Raw genomic sequence first — 22,851 nt, 5'->3', positions numbered from 1 at the left:
TAACTGCGCTGTGGGTGTGGGAAATGTCGCACCCCATTGAGGGATCCCTAAAATGAAACTCTGTCCCTACCTGTGGCAGGGAAAAGGGCATCTCAAAATATATAGGAAAGGGTTTTTTCCTCTTTCCCATCAGTGCGTTTTCCTTAACCTAGATGCTGTCCCGTCTGCAGGAACAGAAAGGAGAAAACATTCCGTGACACATTTTGATTTGCGGGATGATAGGAAAAATGTAATATTTCAAAAGACAGCTGAGGATAACGTGGAAACTATGCCGCAGGTCTTATATACTGGGTGGCACAAGTTAGCTTTTGTGTTTGAATTAGTTTATAGCCATAGTTACTGTCCCTTTTATTTTGACTGTGCTGGGTCTTCTGGTTGTGACTCATTGCAGGTGGGATCTTAGTTCCCCTACCAGGGATTGAACCTGCGTACCCTGCATCTGAAGGTGGCTTGTTAACCACTGGATCACCAGGGAAGTCCCAATAATTACTATCTCTTTACACATAAGACCTCTTAAAGCTCTTTGGGGGTATGGATGGCGGAAAGGTGGGATGATAATGAATCTATATTCAGTCCCCATTTCTTCTCTGCCTCCTCTCTCTGCTCAACTCACTGTGTGTTCTTTGCTCTCCCCACTCTTGTGATGGTTGTCCTCCCCAAGGTCATGCCTCTGATCTCCTTGGACCTGGCGTAAAATGGATACTTTTTACCTCTTATCTTCACCCCTTGGTAGCATGTGCTGTGTTGAAAGTCACTTCTTTGTTCTTGAAGTACTCCCTGCCCTTTTCCGAAGGACTGCTCAGTCCTTCTGCAGAGAAGTTTATCTCTTGTTTACCAGTCTTATCGCCCCAACACATACTCCAGGTGGAAGCTAGGAGATTGGAGTATACACATATAAGGTGCTGTCAGCCTTTATAAGACAGGAGAGGAACTGGGGGACTAGATATGAATTCCTGGTAGAAGCAGCATTGAATTTTTTTCCCTCTTGTTTAACTGGCCTTTGAGAGGCACCCAGCACTGGGGGGACTCAGTATTTGAATGAATGAAGGCAGGGTTTAAACAAACAGATTGAATCTGGGAAGAGTAGTTTCAGTGTAGGAAACAGCATGAGCAAAACAGTCAGGTGACGGAGACGATGGAGTTTGTGAAGGTAAAAATGAATCACTCTTGGCTGGAGGCGAAGCGATGGGAGGGGATGGGGCAGGAGGAGGGCAAGGCTTCGGATGCCAGCCAAGGAATTCCGGGTTGTGTTTGTAAGGCAGTGGGTGGAGTGGAAGGATTCTGAGCCGGAGCGGCTGGAGGCATTGGGAAGATTAATTCTGCAGCAGTGTGTTGGAGGGGGTTAGGACGAGGAAAACGTCATTTTGGTTTCTCACCTCTGGACTCTTCAGGCGCATTGCTTCGGAGCAGTCCTGTCCCAGCCACTGCCTTCCTGCTGCCCCAGCTCAGTCCTGTGGTCACTTCATCTGAGCCACCTGGTCCCATGACCATTGACTTCCTATCACCTTGTGCCAAGCATATCAAGTAATGATGGCCTAAACTCTGATCTGATGACAGGAACACTAACACAGTAACCTTAGGAGCAGTCTTGGTGCCCGGTGGGAAGTACAGCAGGGTGTCCAGTGGAAGAGGGTCTGTGACGTAGGAAAGCGTGTGCAGGGTGCGGGCTCTGTGAGCTGGGTGCCTTGGGTAGGAGCAGGGACAAGGGGCATAGGGTGAAATCAGGCCTCAGTGTTGGTCTTAAAACCCTCATTAGTAAATAAATGGGATTCCCAGGTGGCTCAGTGATGAGGAATCCACCTGTCAAGGTAGGAGACATGGGTTCAGTCCCTGGGTTGGGAAAATTCCCCGGAGAAAGAAATGGCAACCTAAGCTCCCATATTCTTTCCTGGAGAATCCTATGGACAGAGGAGCCTGGCGGGCTCCTGTCTGTGTGGTTGCAAAGAGTTGGACGTGACTGAACACACATGCACAGACAGGGAAAACATCCGCGAGAACTGACTCTCCTCTCTTCCTCTGCAGGACTCCTTTCCCCACACACCAAACACACCTTCCCCCAAGCGTCATATTGACATCATGGTAACTTGGCTTTCTTTCCTTTAGAAGAGTAAGTACTTCTGAGGGCAAGTGAAAGTGTGAAGAAAACATGTAGAAAGCCCTTCATTTTGTCCAGACCTTGGTCTGTGGGCTGGGAAGGACAGGTTTTCCCCTCTTCTTCACCTCCACCAGCCTCTCTCCCTGTGCACACAGAAGTGTTCTGTGTGCATGACTTGAGCAGTGAGTGGCCAGCAGCCTGCCTGCCTTATCTCAGTGAGTGTTATCTTTGTTAGGTCTTTCTGCTGGATAAATATGAGACAAGTAAAAATAGTGTCATTCTGAGATATTGGTGGAGAACTGTGATTATAAGTGTTTTGGTGGATTCCTGTGACACCAGGAACGTGAAATACTTTCTTACGCTCAAGAGAATATTCATACATCATTGATATTTATTTCATGCATCATTGGTATTTATAAGCTATGAAACAACATCTGGAGAATCCCTCACATGGAATAAAGCTGAAATAGGTTAGAATTTCAGTTAATGTTGTGATCATTGATATGATGCCGATGTCATAAATTGATTTGATTATTGTAGCGGCAGGTTTGCTCAGCTACTTGAAATTTTCTCTGACCTGCTGACCTGAGTGCAAAGGGGTGGCTACGCTGGTGAGAGCAGATTTCCCTCTTAGCAGCCCCAGCTGTCTCTGCGGTTGAGCCCTGGAAAGAGGCTCCTGGGATAAACATTACCTGTGTTCTGTTTGTGGAAGTCAGTTTGACAATAATCTTTATTCAGCTTGGTAAATCTAAACAGTATTTTGTTCAGATATATGTCTGTGTGTGGATTGAATGCCATTTGGTTGCCACATTTTAAGCAAGAGATTCAGAAATTCCTAATTAGTGTAACATCCTAACTCTGAACCTGAAGAGACTCTCGTCCTTAGGACCACTCTGGTGCTTTTAGATGAGTCTGTCCAGTACATAGAGATGAACTGAGTTGCCCAGTGCCATGCAGGTAGGTGGTGTTAGATCTCAGGCCTCACATATTTTCACTTCCTAGTCAGGACTTTCTCCCATAAACTACTGTTTTCCTTTGTAAAACGGCGATGGGAATTGTTTAAAGTCAGAGCATTCCTGTTGGTCCAGGGAGACTGGACCCACGTGAAATGTGGGTGTCTCATCAGCTCCCCTTGGTAGGGATTTATGAACACTCGGATTTGATGCTTTTCTATTAGCAATTCAGAAGGTGTGTTCTTAATGAGCAAAGAGTGTTTTTTTTTTTTTGGTTGGTTGGTTGGTTGGTTGTTTTTAATCCTAGTGTCTTAGCTTGGGTTGCCGTAACAAAATACCATAGGCTGAGTGGCTTAAACAACAGACATTTATTTCTCAGTTCTGGAGGCTGGGAAATCTGTGCCAGCAGATTTGTTCATGGTGAGAACACTCTTCCTGAGCACTTAAGCTCTGGTGTCTTCCTCTTATAAGGTCTCTTCCTTTTATAAGGGCTCTAATCCCATCAAGGGCCCCACCCTCATGACCTCATCTCAACCTAATGACCTCCTGAAGGCCCTTTCTCCAAATACCATCACTTGGGAGGTTAGGGCTTTACCATATGAATTTAGGGTGGACAGAAACATTGGGTCCATAGCACACAGTGATACTGTTTTTAAAATAAGCTATCTGGTAGAAGACATGTGTTTTAGAGGAGATGCAATGTATTGGTAATTGTTATTCAGACTCATAAGTATTCAGCAATTAGATGTACTGTATTTGAAAATCTTCAGAGATGACTCGATTAATAGTTTGACCCTTTTTCTACCTGCTGGTCTAGTTATTGAGGAAATATTTATTTGAACACATTTTATGATTCAGGCCCTGGGCTGGTTTCTAGGCTGAAGGGATAAGAAAGCTGTAGATAGGGGAGCCCATGTTTGGTAGCTGGTATTAAAGGTGTTTACAAAGAGTTATTTTCTTCCAATCTTCCTTCAAGTAAATTTTATTAAATTGTAATCTTGTCCTTTTGTTTCTTTTCTGTGTAAAATTGTGAACATACATATTAATAATATATGAAAGTAAAAGTGTTAGTTGCTCAGTTGTGTCTGACTCTTTGTGATCCCATGGACTATAGCCCACCAGGTTCCTCTGTTCATGGAATTCTCCAGGCAAGAATACTGGAGTGGTAGCCATCTCCTCCAGGGGGGATCTTCCCTACCCAGGGATCAAACCTGAGTCTCCTGCATTGCAGGCAGATTGTTTACTGTCTGAGTAACCAGGGAAGCCCATGATAATATATTGATAATATAATGGATACCTGAGTACTCACACTTGGCTTTGCCAGATCTTAATATTTGAATGAAACACGTCAAACTATTTTTTAATATGAGAAATGAGTATCACTTGGAACTCAATACCCCTGTATGCCCCTCCCTGTCCTATGTGTCTCTGTCCTCTTCTAGAATGCAGTGTTCTGCATTTGGGGTATATCATTAGTGTGCCTGAATTTATGTTTTTATTATGCATATATGAGTTTAGGCGTAATGTAAAATGCCATTTTAAAAACTTTATGAAAAAGATAGCAAACGTGTATAAATTTTTCTGTGCTTTGAGAGAAAAAATAACCATAAAGTTGTTTTTGAGTTTTGTTATGAAACATAGCTCTAGTTCTTTTCAAAAAACTGATGTATACGGTATTCCTTTGAATGATTAGTCTGTGTTCTCCTGTTGTCAGCTATGTTTGGAACGTTTCCGAATTTTCAGTGTTTTAAACATCGTTGCTGTGGACATTCTTGTTTATGTGCCCTGCTGTTTGTGTGTGTGTTTCTCTGGGGACGCCTGCGAGTGTGGAGTTCCTGAGTGGAGCTTATCTGCAGCTTCGCCAGAGAACATCACCTTGCTGTCCACAGGAGCCAGTTCCCCTGAGTGTATCTGTGATTTTGTTGAACCGCATCTTCTCCAGTACCTGACATCATCGGCCTTTGGAATTTTTGCTCATCGGTGGGGTGTAAAGTGATACCGTCCTGTTTCTAGCTTTGACACTGCCTTTCCCCGATGGCAGTGAGGTTGATCATCCCCTGTTACACGTCTGTTGACCTTTCAGGCTGCTGCTCCTCTTAATTGTCTGTTCATCAGGCACCCCCTTTTCTTTATTGGTGATGGGACTCGGGTGCAGAGAAGCAGATCGACCATAATCTTTATCATGACACATGGTGATCATTGGGCTTTCTGTGACTTTGTTGTTTATTCATATTTTTAATGTAATGGATACCTGCGAACGCATCAGTGTCGGAAACATTGCCTACAGTTTCCGTCTGCCTGTGTTTCTCCCGGCTCCATTCCTCTGCCTCTCCTCCCCACCCCCCCAGTTTTTTTTTTTTAATATATTATCCTGAGCTCTGTGATTGCTTCTTATCTAATTCTGGGAATGCTCTTTGCTCTGGGCCTTGCTTTTCTCATTCATTGTTATTAGGATAGTTTATCCTGGCTGTTGCCTTGACTTTGGTCCATTCATTTTCACTGCCCTATAACATTCCCCAGTGTGACTATTTTTCTGTCATTTCACCTTTGAGTAGCATTTGGGTTATTTCCAGTTTTGTTGTTCTGAACCATTCTTTTATGATGTTTCATTTATGTGAGTCTTGCGGGCTGTGATCAGGAAGGCCTCTTGAATACTATCTGGGACAGGAAATGCTGGATTAGATTAATTCTAACTTGGTTAGCAAATTCCAATTTTCCCCCCTCTAAGTTGTATCATTCATGTTCCCACAAGCAGTGAATAAGGTTGTTCTAGAGCTCCTTCTCAACTTGCAGTTCTTTTGGTGTGTGTAATTCTTTTGAACAGACATCTGTTGGTTTGGTAGCATTGGTAGTAAGATTTGATTTCCTTGTAACACACCAGCTGCTCTGAAGCAGGCAGAGGAGGAACCCACAGACCTCCTTGGCTCACTGCTGGGGTCTCGATTTATTTGTGAAAAAAGAAAAAAAGCCAAAAAAACCCCTGATGTTGGGTGGCCAAGTGGACTTAGGTCATTTGCAACGTTTCTCTTCCTTTGTATCTCATAGGTCTGTTATTTAAAGTCGAAGCAGATTGAATCCCTGCAGTTATTTACTTATGGTTGTGCTGCACAAGGGCTTTCTCTGCTTGAGGTGCCTGGGCTTCTCATCGTGGTGGCTTCTCTTGCGCAGAGCACAGACTCTAGGGCATGTGAGCTCAGTAGCTGCAGCTCCCAGGCTCTAGGGCACAGGTTCAGTAGCTGTGTTGCATGGGCTTCCTGGACCCAAGACATGTGGGATCTTCCCGGACCAGGGAGCGAACCTGTGTGCCCTGCATTGGCAGGTGGATTCTTAACCCCTGGACCCCCAGACAAGTCTGAATCCCTGCTGTTTTGTAGTATCTGCTCTGTCTTGTTAATGGTGGATTTTTTCCTTGTGTGTGTTTTAGTTTTGGATTGTGAGCTCCTTTTTGGTTGAGTTTTCTCCATGGGAGTCCTAGGAGAGCTAGGTCTAAGGTGTATTACAAATATAGAGGAGGGGTTTGATTGACAAAATACTTTGCAGTGTTGGGCAAGCTATAACAAACATCCTTTAATGCATAGCTCTGATTGTTTAAAAAGTATGGGAAAATCCCTTGAATCTGACAATGAGGAAAAGATGATTCCAGACAGTATATTAGGTGTATACTGACTTTCAGCAGAGTCAGAAGCAAGATGCTTGCTGGCTTCACACCAACACAAGAAGAAAAAAGGACGCTTTGGGCCAGGAGTGGGAGCTGTGGTCTTCCTCCCTGTCTGGTTTGTCAGGACTGTCCTGTGGCTGCAGCCTTGGTGAAGGAATGGACCGAAAACTCCTGCCTGCCAGCACAGAAGTTCGAAGTTTATCCATCTCAGCCCGGACCCTGGGTAGGTGCTACACGTGCTCTGGTCTCTTCCTAAAATTAGAAAGCATAGGTGGCTCTCTCATCTCTGAGAGTTCACAGGTATGCTACCCAGGTTTTCTAGGAGTCACCAACTCAGGGATTTAGTCTAAAATCCCTCTGCAGAGGTGCCTCCCAGAAACAAATTATGCCTGTTTACACATCTTCTTCCTGAGCAGTAAACTTCTTGGAATGTGGACACAGGATCCTATGCACCTGTGTACATCAGTGTGTTTATGGAATGAATGAATGAGTGAACAAGTGGAAACATGGACATTATTAAACCTACTTAAGATTTACCTAGTAGGTAGGTTTTCAATATGTTAAAAAATAAAGCTTAGCTACCTTGTGATCCTATAGTCCCACTCCTGGACATATATCTGCAGAAAAACATCCGAAAGGATGCATGTACCCCATTGTTTATTGCAGCACTGTTTACAATAGCCAAGACATGGAAGCAACCTAAATGTCCGTTGTTAAGAAGAATGGATAAAGAAGATGTGGTACATATATACAATGGAATATTATTCAGCCATTAAAAAAATGAAATAATGACATTTGCAATGACATACATGGACCTAGAGATTGCCATACTGAGTGAAGTGAGTCAGACAGAGGAGAAATATTGTATGACATTGTGGAATCTAAAAAGAAATGATGCAAATGAACTTACCTGCAAAACAGAAAGAGATTCACAAAGAGATTCACAGACCTAGAGATGGACTTTATGGTTGCTGGGGGGAAGGCATAGTTAGGGAGTCTGGGATGGACATGTACACACTGCTATATTTAAAATGGATAACCAGCAAGGACCTACTGTGTGGCATATGGAGCTCTGCTGAATGTTATGTGGCAGCCTGGACAGGAGGGGAGTGTGTGGAGGGATGCATGTATGTGTATGACTGAGTCCCTTCATTGCTCACCTGAAACTGTCACAACATTGTTAATCAGCCATACTCTGATAGAAAATAATTAAAAAATAAAATAAAACTTAGAAGGGATGGTACTTCGCATTTTTTTTTTTTTTTTTTACAATTTTTAAATAATTCTTCCATTCTTAGAATTGACTTCAGTTCCCAGAAGCAGCAGACATTTATTGAGCATCTTGGCTGTTCCGTACATTGTGAAGGATGCAGAGATGACCGTGTGCTCTGCCCTTAGGGAGTTATAAGTGTAGGGAGTGACAAGCTTGAACATAAATTGTTATGTGCAAAGTGCAGAATAAGTGCTATAGTAAATTTTTACTGTAGTTTTGGAGTAGCAGAGGTTGGCAGTGTCTCATTTCACCTTAGGGATTTGTTCATTCAGTGAACGTTTACCAGAGCTTCTCATGTGGTCAGCACTGGGAAGATTCCAGGAGTACCTAAGATTTAATGTACTCTCACCCATGTATTAGGTCACAAGTGTTTTATATACAGTTAATGTTTACAACATAGTTAAATTCTCACAACATCCTCTTGAAGAGGAGCCTATAATTATCCTCATTTTAAAAACTTTTAATTGAAGTTTAGCATACATGGAGAGAAATATACTTTTTTTTTTTTTTGGCTGCATGTAAGATCTTTGTTTCTGGACCAGGACTTGAACCTGCATCCCCTGCAGTGAAAGCCAGGAGTGTTAACCACTGGACCACTGGGGAAGTCCTGAGAGAAGTATGCTTTCATATGTATACACCTGGATGGATGTTCATGAATTGTATACATCTGGGTAACCAGCACCTAGAGGGAGAACAAACCAAACATTTCAGACACTTCAGAAGCCCCTCTATGCCTGCTTGACTTCCAGCAGCAGTTTTTTCCTCTTCTTATATTTTCTAGAAATGAAATCGCATAGTTTGTATTCTTTTGTTGTGTTGTTCTATCATATGTAATTTTAGATGATTTATTCCCATTTTTGCCGAATATTCCATTAGCCCCATATTACAAATGAGACAGGCTGAGAGGTCAGAGTACCCCAAGATCATGCCAATAGTAAGCAATGTATTACAGTATCATTAAGTGTTTTTTTTGAAGCATGAATTTGCATTTTCCTACTGTTGCATTTCTGTCCTTTGACTTTACCGTGATATATTTAACCCCGGTGACTTTATCCTTCTGATGACTGTGTGGGTTCTTTCCAACATGTCATCTTTGATGTGTATCATGCGTGCTCGGCTGTGTCCAACTCTTTGCCACCCCATGGACTGTAGTCTCCCAGTCCCCTCTGTCCATGGGATTTCCCAGGCAAGAATACTGGAGTGGGTTGCCATTTCCTTCTCCAGGGGATCTTCCTGACCCGGGGATCAGCCTCCTGCCTTGCAGGTGGATTCTTTTACTCCTGAGCCATTCATTGGGGAAACCATCATTGATACTTAACCATGAAAGGAAATATCCATGTCAATATTTTAAGTATGTTTTTAACTTTCTAGTCACTTTGCCATTGACAATCAGGTCCATGTAGGTGCAGAGCTAACAAAGCATTGATTTCCCCCATGGCCTTCTTCGTGAGGTAGCAGCTGCCAGTCGGGTGGCGTTTGCAGTGTCTGTGGTCTACGTGCCTTTCGAAAGTGCCTTTTAAGAGGATGTAGTGTCCTTGCTTTTTTCCTTATATCCTAGTTATATTGTTTTGTTCCTGCTCCCGTTATTTTCCCTTTAAAAGTTATTAGATCTTCTCAGTTCTGCTGTAGCCCCAAATTACATTCCATTGCCTGAGGGCTGACTCTCCCTTTGGCCTGCTCATGAGACCTTCAGGGGGCTTTCCATGGGTTATGGGTCTTCAGAGGACATAGAATTTTCTTTCTTTTTCTTCTTTATTGAAGGATAGTATTCATATATATACACATATACATACATATATAATGTGTATACTGTACTTCATAGTTTTCCCACTTTATTACGAGATATTGAGTATAACTCCTTTTCCATACAGTTGGACCTTGTTTATCTGTTTCATAGGTATTAGTTTGCATCTTGTTTGTTTCACAGGTAGTCGTTTGTATCTGCTAATCCTCAACTCCTAATTTATCTCCGCCAACACTTCCTGCTTTGGTGACCACAAGTTTGTTTTCTGTCTGTGAGTCTGTCTGTTTTATCAGTAAGTTCATTTGTATCATATTTTAAATTCCATCTCTAATTCCATACGACTTACTCTCTGTCTGCCTTCACTTAGTATAACAATCTCTGGGTTCCTCCATGTTGCTGCAGATGGCATTATTTCACTCTTTTTTATGGCTGAGTAATAATCCAACCTGGATAGCATATTTAAAAGCAGAGACATTACTTTGCCAACAAAGGTCCATCTAGTCAAGGCTATGGTTTTTCCAGTGGTCATGTATGGATATGAGAGTTGGACTGTGAGGAAAGCTGAGTGCCGAAGAATTGATGCTTTTGAACTGTGGTGTTGGAGAAGACTCTTGAGAGTCCCTTGGACTGCAAGGAGGTCCAACCAGTCCATCCTAAAGGAGATTAGTCCTGAGTGTTCATTGGAAGGACTGATGCTGAAGCTGAAACTCCAATACTTTGGCCACCTCATGCGAAGAGTTGACCCATTTGAAAAGACCCTGATGCTGGGAAAGATTGAAGCGGGAGGAGAAGGGGACAACAGAGGATGAGATGGCTGGATGGCATCTCCTACTCGATGGGCATGAGTTTGAATAAACTCTGGGAGTTGGTGATGGACAGGGAGGCCTGGCGAGCTGCGATTCATGGGGTCACAGAGAGTCGGACACGATTGAGCAACTGGACTGAACTGAACTGAATATTCCATTGTATTATATATTCATTCATTTGCTGATGGATATTTAGGTTGCTTCCTTGTCCTGGCTGCTGTAAATAGTGCTGCAGTGAACATTGGCGTCAGTATCTTTTCAAGAGTTTTGTCGGGATATATGCCCAGGAATGGGATTGCTGGAACATGTGGTAACTCTCATATTTAGTTTTTTGGGACACCTCCATACTATTTTCCTTCCTTCATGGCTGTACCAGTTTTCATTTCTACCAGCAGTGTAAGAGGGTCCTCCTTTTTTCACCCTTCTCCAGTATTTATTATTGTTTGTAGATATTTGATGATGGACATTCTTACTGGTGTGAGGTGATACTTCCTTGTAGTTCTGATTTTTGTTTCTCTACTGATTAGCAGTGTTGTTTCTTTTCTTGTGCTTATTATAGACATTTCTCTGTGAAGCATTGTTTACTACTACGATTGACAGAGGAAACTTCCGGAGTGTGAGTTCCTGGAAGGTAGGAGCTGTGTGGTAGTCACCATGGCACCTTGGATGTAGTTGGTGCTCAATAAATGACTCATGGAAGACCTGCTGGGACCTCAGGCTTGTATTCTTTTGATTGAACCTTATAAAAACTCAATGTTATATAAAACATTGAAAGCATTTATGTTTTGCGGGGACATGATTAATTTTCTTAGACTTTTCAGTCACAATTAGAATACCTGGAACTATTTATATAAATATTTTTTCTCTATTCTGATAGTAGAGGAGGAGTGATTTAAGAATGCACTAGAAAGTAAATATACAGTGGTTTTTCTACAATATGTAGTTTCCTATATTGTCTCCATTTTTTGAATGTTTATTAAAGCCCTACCTATTGACTGGCATGCAGTAGACGTACAAAGGTACATATAAATTATTCCATGTCTTTGGGGAACCTACTAGGAGAGACTGACACATATATTAACATAATACAGTGTGGTAAAGTCAATCAGTATAGCTGTGAGTAGATTTTGGTTTGTGAACATGGTGGAAGGGGAGACCTCAGCCTAGTGAGTGGTGAGGCTGTCTCAAGGGTCCTCTTGGAAGAGATGCTGCCAGAACAGATTCTTAGGGAAAGTGCATAGCTTCCTACTTAACCTTCCACCCAAACCCTACTCCGCCTCTTTCCCCCTCTATTTCAAGAGTGGAGATACTGCCCACTTTTTACCCTTCTTAATGTAAAACCCTCATTCTTGTCTTTTCCTTCACATCATCCACTCTTTTCTCAGAGGGTTATGGTGATTCTAGCTTTGAAACGAGTTTAGAATGTGGTTTCTGCCTTCTTGCCCTTTCTGTCCTCCCATGGATGCTCTGGGTTTCAAAGAGAAGACAGAGAAATCAGTTGTCATTGTGTTTTAAGCATCTGGCCTGGAGCCTTGCACATCGTGCATTCAAACTTCTGTTGGAACAGAATGAACTGAGTGATCTCTAACTGATCTCTTGTCTCTTTTCCTTCCCTTTGATTCCATATAGGGTCCTCAAAATTAATATACCCACCCCCTCGCCAGTATTATTACTCTGCTTAAAATTCTTCTGTGACTCCTTCTCACCCTCAAGATGGAAATACAGTTTCTTGGCCCAGGTCCTTACCACTGACCCAGGCTGCATGAGGTGTGCCTCGTCCTTCCACTGCCCCATCACACTGCATATCAGAGCATACCTCGAGATCTTAGTCATTTCCTGGCCCCATGTACTTACTCTCATTTTTTCCCTGATGTGTCATTTCTGTGTCAGGTAGTAAGATCCAGCTCAGCTGTCACCGCCCCTGAAAAACCTTCCCTACCTTCCGCAGGAAGAATTAGTCGTACCCTCTGCTGGGTTTCCTGATGACTGTCCAGTCAGTACTCTTGTAGGCTTTCTACCACCCTCTGTTTCCCTCTGCATTGCTCCCGTTGCACTGAGGACCAGGAATTGTGCCTAATTCTTCTGCCCCTTGGTCAGGCTCTCAGTACATGTCAGACAAATAGATCCTCCCTGTAAACACACTTGCCACTTCCCATCTCTTTAGTTTTGCTTCGGTGATTTTTTAATGAGGGGCACACCCTTTCATCAGCTCTATTTAAATGTAGTGCATTGTTGAAGGGCCACCTTCTCATCCCTTGGCTGTGAAATTTTTCTGTCATTAAGGAAGCCCAGAATATTGGCAACTACCTCTGAACTGTGTGTGTTTGTTAGCCATTGGCGGTGGCGTTTATAGAACATCTTCAATTATTATTTGTACTTCTGTTGTGTATGGGTCATCTCTCCCTAGTTAGATTATAAACTCTGAAGGTACGAGATGGTCTTATACATAATTTTGAATTGTCTCTGTTGAAAAATAGAATTCCTTAATTAATACTCATTTGTTGTTTAAAAGTAGGTCTGTTAGTGACACATTCTTCTGGTTATCTTTGAGAATGTCTATTTGCCATTCATCCCTGAAGGATACTTTTGTTGGGTATAGAATTTTCCATTGAAAATTCGGTTTGTTTCAGCACTTAAAAAATGTGCTACTTCCTTTAACCTCCGTGGTTTCAGATGGAAAGTTCATTGTCATTTGGATTGGCATTCCCTTCCTGATAGTGTGTGATTTCTGTCTGGCTGCCTTCCAGATTTTTTGTCCCTAGTTTTCAAATGTTTATGTAGGATGTTATAATGTTTTACCATTGACCCCAGCTTCTGCATAGGTTTCTTTGGATTTATCCTGATTCAAGAATTTGCCCAGCTTTCTTAAATCTGTATGTCTGTAACTTTTACCAAATTTGAGAGGTTTTCAGTCATCATTTCTTGGAAAACTCTTTCAGCCTCACCCCATTTCTCCTCTCCTCTTTGGGACTCTGATGATACAGATGTTAGTTAGCTTTTTTTGTTCTCTGAGACTGTGTTGGTCCCTGAGACTGTGTTCATTTTTTCAGCATATTTTTGCTGTTTTTCAGATTGAGTTAATTCTATTTGTTTTTTCCTCAAGTTCATAGATTCTGTTCTCTTTCATCTCCACTCTATTGTTGAGCCTATCCTGTGAGCTTTACTTCTATTACTGTGTTTCTCAGTAATATAATCTCTTATTTGGTTATGTTTCTATCTCCTGTTTATTTGTCAAGAATTTCTATTATTAAATTTGTTGTAACAGAAGTTGTAATAGATTCTTGAAGCACTTTTATTACTTTTATGCTTTAAATCCTTATTAGGTGCTTCCAACAGCTCATTTATCTCTGGACTGGCATCAGTGGATTGGCTTTTGTCATTCAACTTGTGGTTTCCCTGGTTCTTGGTCTGATGGGTGATTTTCTGTTGTGTCCATCCATTTTACCTGGACATATTAGAATATTCTGGGTCCCACTTTTTTATTTTAGCCAGTGGTCACCCAGTTTAGTTTTAGCACATTCGTGGGCTGTGGTTCCAATGATTGGTTAATTTTCAGAGCCTTTTCAGTGTTAATTTCATCTCCTTGGTTGACCAGGTATCACTGGAGCTCCTTGCTCTTACTGGTTAAGGGTGCAGAAGAGATTTCCGTAAATGAGGCCACTGAGCATCTCTTGATGGAGGAAGGTAGACTCAGGTGTCTGGGGACTAGAAGCTTCCTTGAATGTAGTGGATCTCCCCTGACTGTGGGTGTGGGGGAATAGCTTTTCTTGATCTGGTTACTTGTTGAGGTGAGACATCTTTACAAGTGCTGCATGGCCTCTCTGAGGTCTCTGGGCAGGGGAAGTGGGGTGTCTGTGGAGCCAAAGTGGCTTCCTGGGCTGGGCCATGTGTGGCTGGGTTCTTTGTGTGTCTGCCTCTTTTAGCTTCTATGTCTTGGCTCCCCTATTGCTTATTGCTGGTGGGGCTTCAGATAGACCCCCTTTTGGATGGTGTGGGACTTGCCTGATGTTGCTGGAGGGACTCCTTCCTTTGGGGTAGGACTGAGCCTCCGTGTGTGGCCTGCTCTTGTTAGAATGGGGGTTGGGACCTGATGGGTCCGAGTGGCCACCTTCTTCAGTCCTTCGTTGTGTGGCTCCTTGAGTCTTGGAGTCACAAACTGATTTGCTTTCTTCCTGCCACCTTTCAGAGTTCTCCTCTGGCTTTTCTTCTGTTATTTCCAGGGTTTTTATTTTTGTTTATTGTTTAGTTGCACTGGGTCTTCACTGCTGCTCAGGCTTTCTCTCATGGAGAGTGGGGGAGTTGCTCACTAGTTATGGTGCGTGGGCCTCTCTTCAAGGTGGCTTCTCTCATTGCGGACTGTGGGCTCTAGGGCGTGCCTGCTTCAGTAGTTGCAGCTCGTGGGCTCAGCAGTGGTGCACAGGCTTAGTTTCTCCATGGCTTGTGCGATCTTCCAGGACCAGGGATCAAACCCGTGTCTCCTGCATTGGCAGGCAGATTCTAATCCACTGGACCACCAGGGAAGTCCTCTAGGGTTTTTAGGACTTAGCTGGGAGTATCAGAGGAAATAGGTCCATGCTATTTTTATCCCTAAGCATCCATTGTTAAGTGTTGGATTTTTAAAAGGAATTTAAAAATGTTGGGAAAGTTAGCATTGCTTTTTCTGCATTGGCCACAACATGTCATTGAGCACTCTCATTTTATATTAACGATAGATCAGGAATCCTGAGACCCAGTCAGGTTAGGTGACTGATTTCAGGGGTGCTGTTCCTAGTTAATTGCGTAGTCAGGATTTGACTCAGGTTCTTAATGAGAAAGCCAAGGTGTGTTTCATTGTAGCAAATCGGAGAGTTGTCTGGAAGAGACTTGAACCTTGCAGAGCTACAGTGTTCTGGGCTTTAGAACATTAACCCACCAAAGAGTTTATTGCCCAAGTGAAAAGCCTATCTGAGTACAAGAGAAAAATAATCGAGTCTGACGTTATATTGATTAAGGTTGAATGCCATGCTGTGTATTTGTCCCCATTTTAATAGTAATCATTTCTTATAAAGTCTAAGATAAGCATGGGCTTCCCTCGTAGCTCAGCTGGTAAAGAATCTGCCTGCAGTGCAGAAGATCCCGGTTTGATTCCTGGGTATACCTTCTGTTTTTACTATAAAGCATCTGAATAACCTTATAAAATGTTCCTTCTCGCAAAAGAAGAGTCTTTTGCTAGTTATCACCATTCATATTCTACTTCAAATAAAGTGGAGAATGTAGCAAAGATCAAAGGTGCTGCCCCCCAAATTAATATTATAGCTTAGCATTCTCTGTGGCTTGTTAACATGTAATCTCTGTATCCTCCATCAACATTAGATACTTCTCCTAGTGTTTCCCTGGGAAGCTTTTTTTCTGTATGGCAAAGTTGGAGAAATGGGGAAATTCAGATGTTGACTCTTTGGTAGTTTGTAAGTTTTTTTGTTTTTTTTTAATCTCCAAGATTTTACAGATTATAATAGGGTCAGAGGTGAACCGATGCCAAAACTCTTTGGAGATCTGAGAAGGGAAGCATTTCCTTCTTCCCCTAAGACTTTCCCTGCCGCTCCACAAGAATGAGGTATGATCAACAGGATGAAACACCGGCTCTGTTTAGTGCACTTGGGTGATGATGACCGTAGGAGCCTGAAGAAAGGGTGATACTCTCTTGTACTGTGTACTTGTTTCTTTTTTTCTGCTTTTTTCTTCCTCTTTTCTACTCTTGGATTTTTGCTGAAAAGGTAAAATCTCTGATCCCTACTGAAGAAGGAATTACACATATTGTGCTTTGTAGAATTTTTCCCATCAGTTATGCTAAAACACTTGCCTCGGCAATCCATGTGCTAAGATCATTTGCTGGGAATTTGGAGTAAAATTTCATTAAAAATTCCATATACTATAATCATTTAAAAAAAGCCTATGCAGTATAATGGTTAGGTTTTCAAACCTGCTTCTCTGATCCATGATGCGTGTATTATATTAATAGTTAAGCTATGATGCCACTGGTGAGATAGTAGTATGAATGCTAATAGTGAACTAACTGTTGATTGACTTAGAAGTTGTTAGCATTGGACAAGGGACCCTTTTGGACCATTGTTCTGACTTCCCACCCTCAGCAGTGTCTCCCTGATACAAACACTGAAGCTATCTCATAATTGTTTTCAGTGAGGAAGCCCATTGCATTACAGTTGGCAAGTTCTGCTTTATCCTAAACCAGATCTGCTTCCTTCAGCTTCTTCCTATATTGGGTTTTTTAGATCATGTAGGGTGAATCGAAGAATTGTTTTAATTAACATCCCCCACAATTCAGGAGGGGGCCCCCAGGTGGCTCAGTGGTAAAGAATCTACCTGCCAATGCAGGAGACGTGGGTTAAATTCCTGGGCTGGGAAGATCCCCTGGAGAAGGAAATGGCAACCCACTCTACTGTTCTTGCCTGGGACATCCCATGGACAGAGAAGCCGGGCGGGCTGAGTCCATGGGGTTGCAGAGAGTTGGACGTGACAGCACATCTGCACAATTCCCAGACAGAAGTTACGACTCTGCCTTTCTAACAGTGAGTCTTCATCAGTGGGGGTTTTGGACTCATCATCCTCTTAACTTTTTTTTTGGATGTTCGGTTTTGCCAGTGTCCCCTTACAGTGTGGTCCAAACAAAGCACAGTGCCCCAAAGTTTTCTTACTGAGGCAGGGGATATTACTTCTTAAAACAAAACCTCCCACTCCTGGGCATATATCCAGAGAAAACTCTTAATTCAGAAAGACACATGCACCCCAGTGTTTATAGCAGTGCTATTTACAGTAGCCAAACTAAGTGTCCATTGACGGATACATGGATAAAGATGTGGTTCATATATACAATGGAGTATTATTCAGCCGTAAAAAGAATGAAATTGTGCTATTGGCGGCAGCATGAATGGACCTGGAGATTGTTATACTGAGTGAAGTCAGTCAGAGAAGGAGAAATATTGTATGGCATGGGGAATCTAAAAAGAAATGATACAAGAGAACTTACTGAATCACTTTACTGTACACCAGAAACTGACGTGGCATTGTAAGTCAACCGTACTTCAATTAAAAAAAAATTTGCTTCCTCTCTCAGCTTCTCTTTTTGTTGTGTCACCCAGACAGGATAACTTAGTAATCTTTGATTCATTAATTTCATTTGCTGCCATTTGTTATAGAAAATCCAGTATTATTCCCAAGTTGTCAGTGTTGAAACTGAAGCTTGAATGGGTGGTCACTTGCCCAGGTTCACCCAGCTGGTCACCATTGACGCTAGTGCGTGAGCCCCAGTCTGTCTGACACCAGAAGTCATGTTCCCAGTCACTGCGCTTTCCTGTCACCAAGGAGCTTTGTGATTAGACTTTTTCAAAGAACAACTAACTGTACTTCATAAACTGTGTCAAATGTTCAGAGGTTGGCATATCTGCTGCCAGTGGTGCTTATACTGGCTATCTGAGTGTTTGCTCTGGAAATGCTGCTCATATGATATCTCTTTTGTGGGTGCAAAAGAAATTTGTCATTTTGCTATGCCAGGTTATTTACGTTCTCCCCTTTTGGGGGGAATAAGGGAGACGCAGCAGTAGTGGGTTCTTCATTTCTGTTTTTCTACCAATGTATGAAAGGGCTCATCCACATGCTTGCAGAGATTGAATTTTATGGTTTAAAATAGTGTTGGCCATCAAGTGTGAAAGCTGTGATTTAAAAATTCCTTTCATCACTGGTGACATTGAATTTGTGTGTGTGTGTTTATTTGTGGATGGATGATATACACCCACACGGGGGAAAGCCATCTGCTTTGCTGAGGCTGCCAATTGGAATGTAAGTTCTTCTGGAGACACTTCACAACGAAACCTAGAAATGAGACTTAATGTGCTAACTAGGCATCCCCAGGCCCAGTCCAGGTCACACGTAAAATAAACTATCACAGACAGGCATGTTGAGATCTCTGCCTATCCTGATGATCAGCTGTCAACTGTTCTTTGGTTCTGTTTGACTTCAGCTTGCTTTTTTCTGATCATAAAATTAAGTATTGCTAAATGAAGACTATTTTGGAACTAATGAAAATCACTGGTAACGATTTTGGTGGGGGGCTTACATTCCAAACTGTTTTGTGGGCACGTGTGTACCTTTCTCAGGCTTTAAGCAGCTTCACGGGTTGGCCATGTATCTTATTTCTTCACATAACCTCCCTCTGTGAGCAGGGCGTTTGTGGGAGGTCCCTGTGTGTGGCAGGATGGCCCTAGAGACCTGGGTTGTGTGGGATCTGCTGTCCAGGGTCTTGGTCTGTCTGTTGGCCCTGCCCTTAAGGAAGCCTGAAGCCGAGAGGCAGACCTCACAGACCTCACCACCCAGTCTGCACACTTGTTTTCTAATAGCTTTTCCAAGCTTGCTGTCTCCTCCTTCCTGTTGGCTATGGGTTCCTCCACATAGCTTGTTCTTATCCCGGGAAGCTTTCCTTTCCTGGGGGCTGGTCCCAAAACCTTTGCTGAAAATTTCAGACCTCTCCTCTAACATTTCAACACCATCTAGAAAGACTCTTTGATTATCTGTGTGTATGTTGTAAGGGCATTGTGAGGAAAGCATCTCATGGCCATGTTTGTGTTTCATGTGGTGAGGTAGCAGGTTGTGTGTGTGTGTGTTTTCTTTTCCCAGTGTTTTAAAAGTTTTTGGCTGTACCTGCTGCTGGCGTGTGTGACTTTAGTTCCCCGGCCAGGGATCGAACCTGTGCCCCCTGCATTGGAAGCACAGAGTCTTAACCACTGGACCACTGGGGAAGTCCCAAGGCAGCAGATTGTGATAGTTTAAAATGAAAGCTGGCTCCTGGGTTCAAATCCTGGCTCCATAACTTAACACTCTGTCTTCTTGTGCTTGTCCATAAAATGCCGTGGGAAATGCTTACCAACCTGGGTGTAGGGAGGACTGAAGGAGCTAATAACATGCAAGGTATTTCCTTGGAGCAGTGACCAGCACATCTGAAGTGCTCAATAAATACTTGATGGCGAGGCACACACCTAAACCATTTGGAAGTGCTGAATTGCAAATGGTTTTCTAGCCAGTGATGAGTGTTGCCATTTCTGTGTGTTGAGCACAGTTCCTTACGTTAAAATTGCCCATCTTATGGACCGAGGCCATGCCTGTTACACTTTTTTCAGTGGACTGGTTTTTGCCCTTAGGGACTTTTTTTGTGTGGAATTTTATATGATAGCATAGAAAAACCTTCAAAATTAACTTTGGCCTTTAAAGATGTGGTGTTTTTTCTGTTTTTTGTTTGTTTGTTTGTTATGTTTATGGTTGTATCATGTGACATGTAGGGTCTTCGTTCCTCAACCCAAAGTACCCCTTGCAGTGGAAGCATGAATTTTAACTGCTGGACTGCCAGGGGAGTCCCAAAGATGTGATTTTTTTTTTTTAATTACTTTTTAGAAAAAATTGAACTATAGTTCATTTACAGTGTTGTGTTAGTTTCTGGTGTACTGCAAAATGATTCAGTTGTATATACATGTATATATACATTCATATTCTTTTCCTTTGTAGTTTATTATAAGATACTGAATATAGGTCCCTGTGCTATCCTGTAGGACCATGTTGTTTATCAGTTTCATGTATAATAGTGTGTATCCCCTAATTCCAAACTCCTAATCCTCCCCCATCCCCTTTCCTCTTGGGTAACCCTAAGTTTGCTTTTTTTTAGTCTATTTGTGTTTTGTAAATAAGTTCATTTGTGTAACTTTTTTCCAGATTCCACATATAAGTGGTAGATGTCTCTGACTTCACTTAGTATGATAATCTCTAGTTGCATCCCTGTTGCTGCAAATGACGTTATTTCAACTTTTTTAATGGCTGAGTGATACTCCGTTGTGTGTGTGTGTGTGTGTGTGTGTACACCGCATCTTGTCTATCTATTCATTTACTGATGGACATTTAGATTGCTTCTTCCGTGTCTTGACTATTATAAATAGTGCTGCTATGAACATAGGGGTGTATGTATTTTTCTGAGTTAAGAGTTTTTTTTTCCTGAATCTGTGTCCAGGAGTGGGTTTGAAGGATCATACGGCACCTCTAGGTTTTAGTTTTTTAAGGAACCTCCGTACTGTTCTCCATAGTACCTGCACCAGTTAACATTTCCCCCAGCAGTGTAGGAGGTTTTTAAAGGGAATGTTTTGTCCTCCCTGGCCTCGCCTGTGGGTCGTCACTCATGTCCTCTGCCAACCACTGCACAGCTCTTAGCAGGGAGGGTGGCCCCGCTCACAGCCTCTGGGAGGAGGTGTCTCTCCGAGGACCCGGGCTCGCCCTCCTCTGCTGTCCCTGGGCTGGCTGATGTGCGGGGAGGGGTCCTAGACAGCTGCTCGTGTCACGGCCTTCCGTGGGAAAGATGTGAGCAGGGCCAGTTTGAGTCTCCTGAGGATTTCACTTTGGGAACGAAGATGGGAAAGGCAGCGGGAGCTGAAGTTGAAAGAATGCGTCTGAGCTGATGTGAGGATGCTGGAAAGGCCCCGGCCTTCCAGGAATGGCCAGGCTGCAGACCCTCTGAGGCAGCAGCAGTTCTGACAAGAGGAGTTGATGTGAAATAGAAGAAAACACCCGATTCCAAGTGGGAGGAAAGTAAACACTCAGAGAGAAGCCGCATGGTATTAACATCAGAGAGACGGTCCCAGGGCAGACTGTACTGCAGGTTCTCGGGACAAGTCGTTCACTATTTTTTTCCCCTGGCTCTTTGCAGTTATGTTCTCGTGACTTGTCTTTATTGCTTGCATTCAGAGGCCCTAACTTACATAGCGCACAGAATATATGGAGTCCTCTTTCCATCGCAGGAATTTGCCTCATTTTGTTCATGGTGCCTCACTGTCTCCCCTGTGGTTTATGATATGAATTTAACTCATTTTGGGGAACCCTATTCACCACCACCACCCCCCCCCCCGCCCCGCCCATTCTATGCTTTGTTTTTCTGATGGCTTTAATTTTTTTTTTTTTTTGAGTTTGTCTTCTGCTGAACTCCACTGGAGTGTGTCATTTTGACTCTGTGCAGAATGGATGGTGATCGCCCATCCAGTGGGGGCCGTGGACTTCCTTGGTCGGCGGTCACATCCTCTCATTTTATCCCACGCCCAGGGCTGTGCTGAGTGAACGGCAGTGCAAGTCATCGGGCATTTCTTGTGGCATTTCTTGTGAAATGCTTGATTTGGGGTATAAACGGGGAGGTTTTAGCCCTTCCTTAGAGTGAGTCATGTTTGATTCAAATAACTTTATTTTGCAGGAAACGAGAGGCTTCCCTGATGATCCAGTGGTTAAGGCTCTGGCTTCTAGTGCAGTGGTGTGGGTTCAGTTCCTGGTTGGGGAAATAAGATTCCACATGCTGTGTGGCATGGCCAAAAGTTTAAAAAAAAGATGAAAAATACTAAAGGAAATGAGTATATAAGTGTTTGTGAGAAATGGGAGACTTAAACCGTGACTCTTGGCTTTGGTCAGCAGCTGAATATCTAGTCCGCGCAATGAAATGGTGACACGGTGGCCGAAGGGTGGGAAAGCTTATATTCTTTCTGTCAGGTGATCGCTGGACATCTAAATCCTGGCTGATATTTATTTTGGACCTTAAGCATATGCTGTGGTTAACAAGGCAGCTTGTCTTGACATTATCCCCTGTATGTGGTTTTATTTTTCTTTTCTGTCTCCCCTTCCTTAAGATATTTTGGAAACTACTTTGTTTGCCAAGTTACTATATTCAGTTCCGAAATGTTTGAATAATATTATGTTTTGTCATTGAGCTTAAATCCTCGATCTGGGAAAACAGTACTTGCAAGTAGCCTTCTTGTCTTCTGTATATTACCTTGAACCTCAAGGTTACCTATTTTTCTTAAGAGAAAAATATCATGGTATATTTTTTTCTTAGGGCCTCCATAGCAAAAATCCTACAGATGGGGCGGCTGAAGCAATGGAAATGTATTGTCGCATAGTCTTGGACATTAGAAGTCCAAGATCAAGGTGTCAGCAGCAGAGGTGGCTCATTCCCAGGGCTGAGAGGGAAGAATCTGGCCCAGGCCTTGCTCCTTGATGGTAGATGGACTTCTTCTCCCTCTTTCTCTTCATCTTGTCTTCTCACTTTGCATGTTTCCGTATCCTTTTTTTTTTTTTCAAAGGACACCAGTCATTGAATTAGGACCCACCATGATGACCTTGGGACTTCCCAGATGGCACTAGTGGTAAAGAACCTGCCTGCCAATGCTAGAAACTCAGGTTCAATCCCTGGGTCAAGAAGATCCGCTGGAGGAGGGCGTGGCAACCCACTCCACTATTCTTGCTTATTGTGTCT

At 42.9% G+C, this 22,851-nt stretch overlaps 1 protein-coding gene and 1 non-coding gene across 3 annotated transcripts in view; one reads left to right on the top strand and one right to left on the bottom strand.

The window, feature by feature from the left end:
* The window catches only part of ARHGAP10 (Rho GTPase activating protein 10), a 358,134-nt gene that overhangs the window by 59,449 nt on the left and 275,834 nt on the right, over nt 1-22,851 (top strand). The gene's annotated exons all lie outside the window — the stretch shown is intronic.
* Nucleotides 19,246-19,318, bottom strand: TRNAG-UCC. The gene has a single exon. It is a non-coding gene; the product is annotated as a tRNA-Gly (tRNA).

Source organism: Cervus canadensis, chromosome 1, assembly GCF_019320065.1.
Source record: "Cervus canadensis isolate Bull #8, Minnesota chromosome 1, ASM1932006v1, whole genome shotgun sequence".
NCBI classification, from domain to species: Eukaryota; Metazoa; Chordata; class Mammalia; order Artiodactyla; family Cervidae; genus Cervus; species Cervus canadensis.
This window is presented reverse-complemented; position numbering and strand designations above follow the sequence as displayed.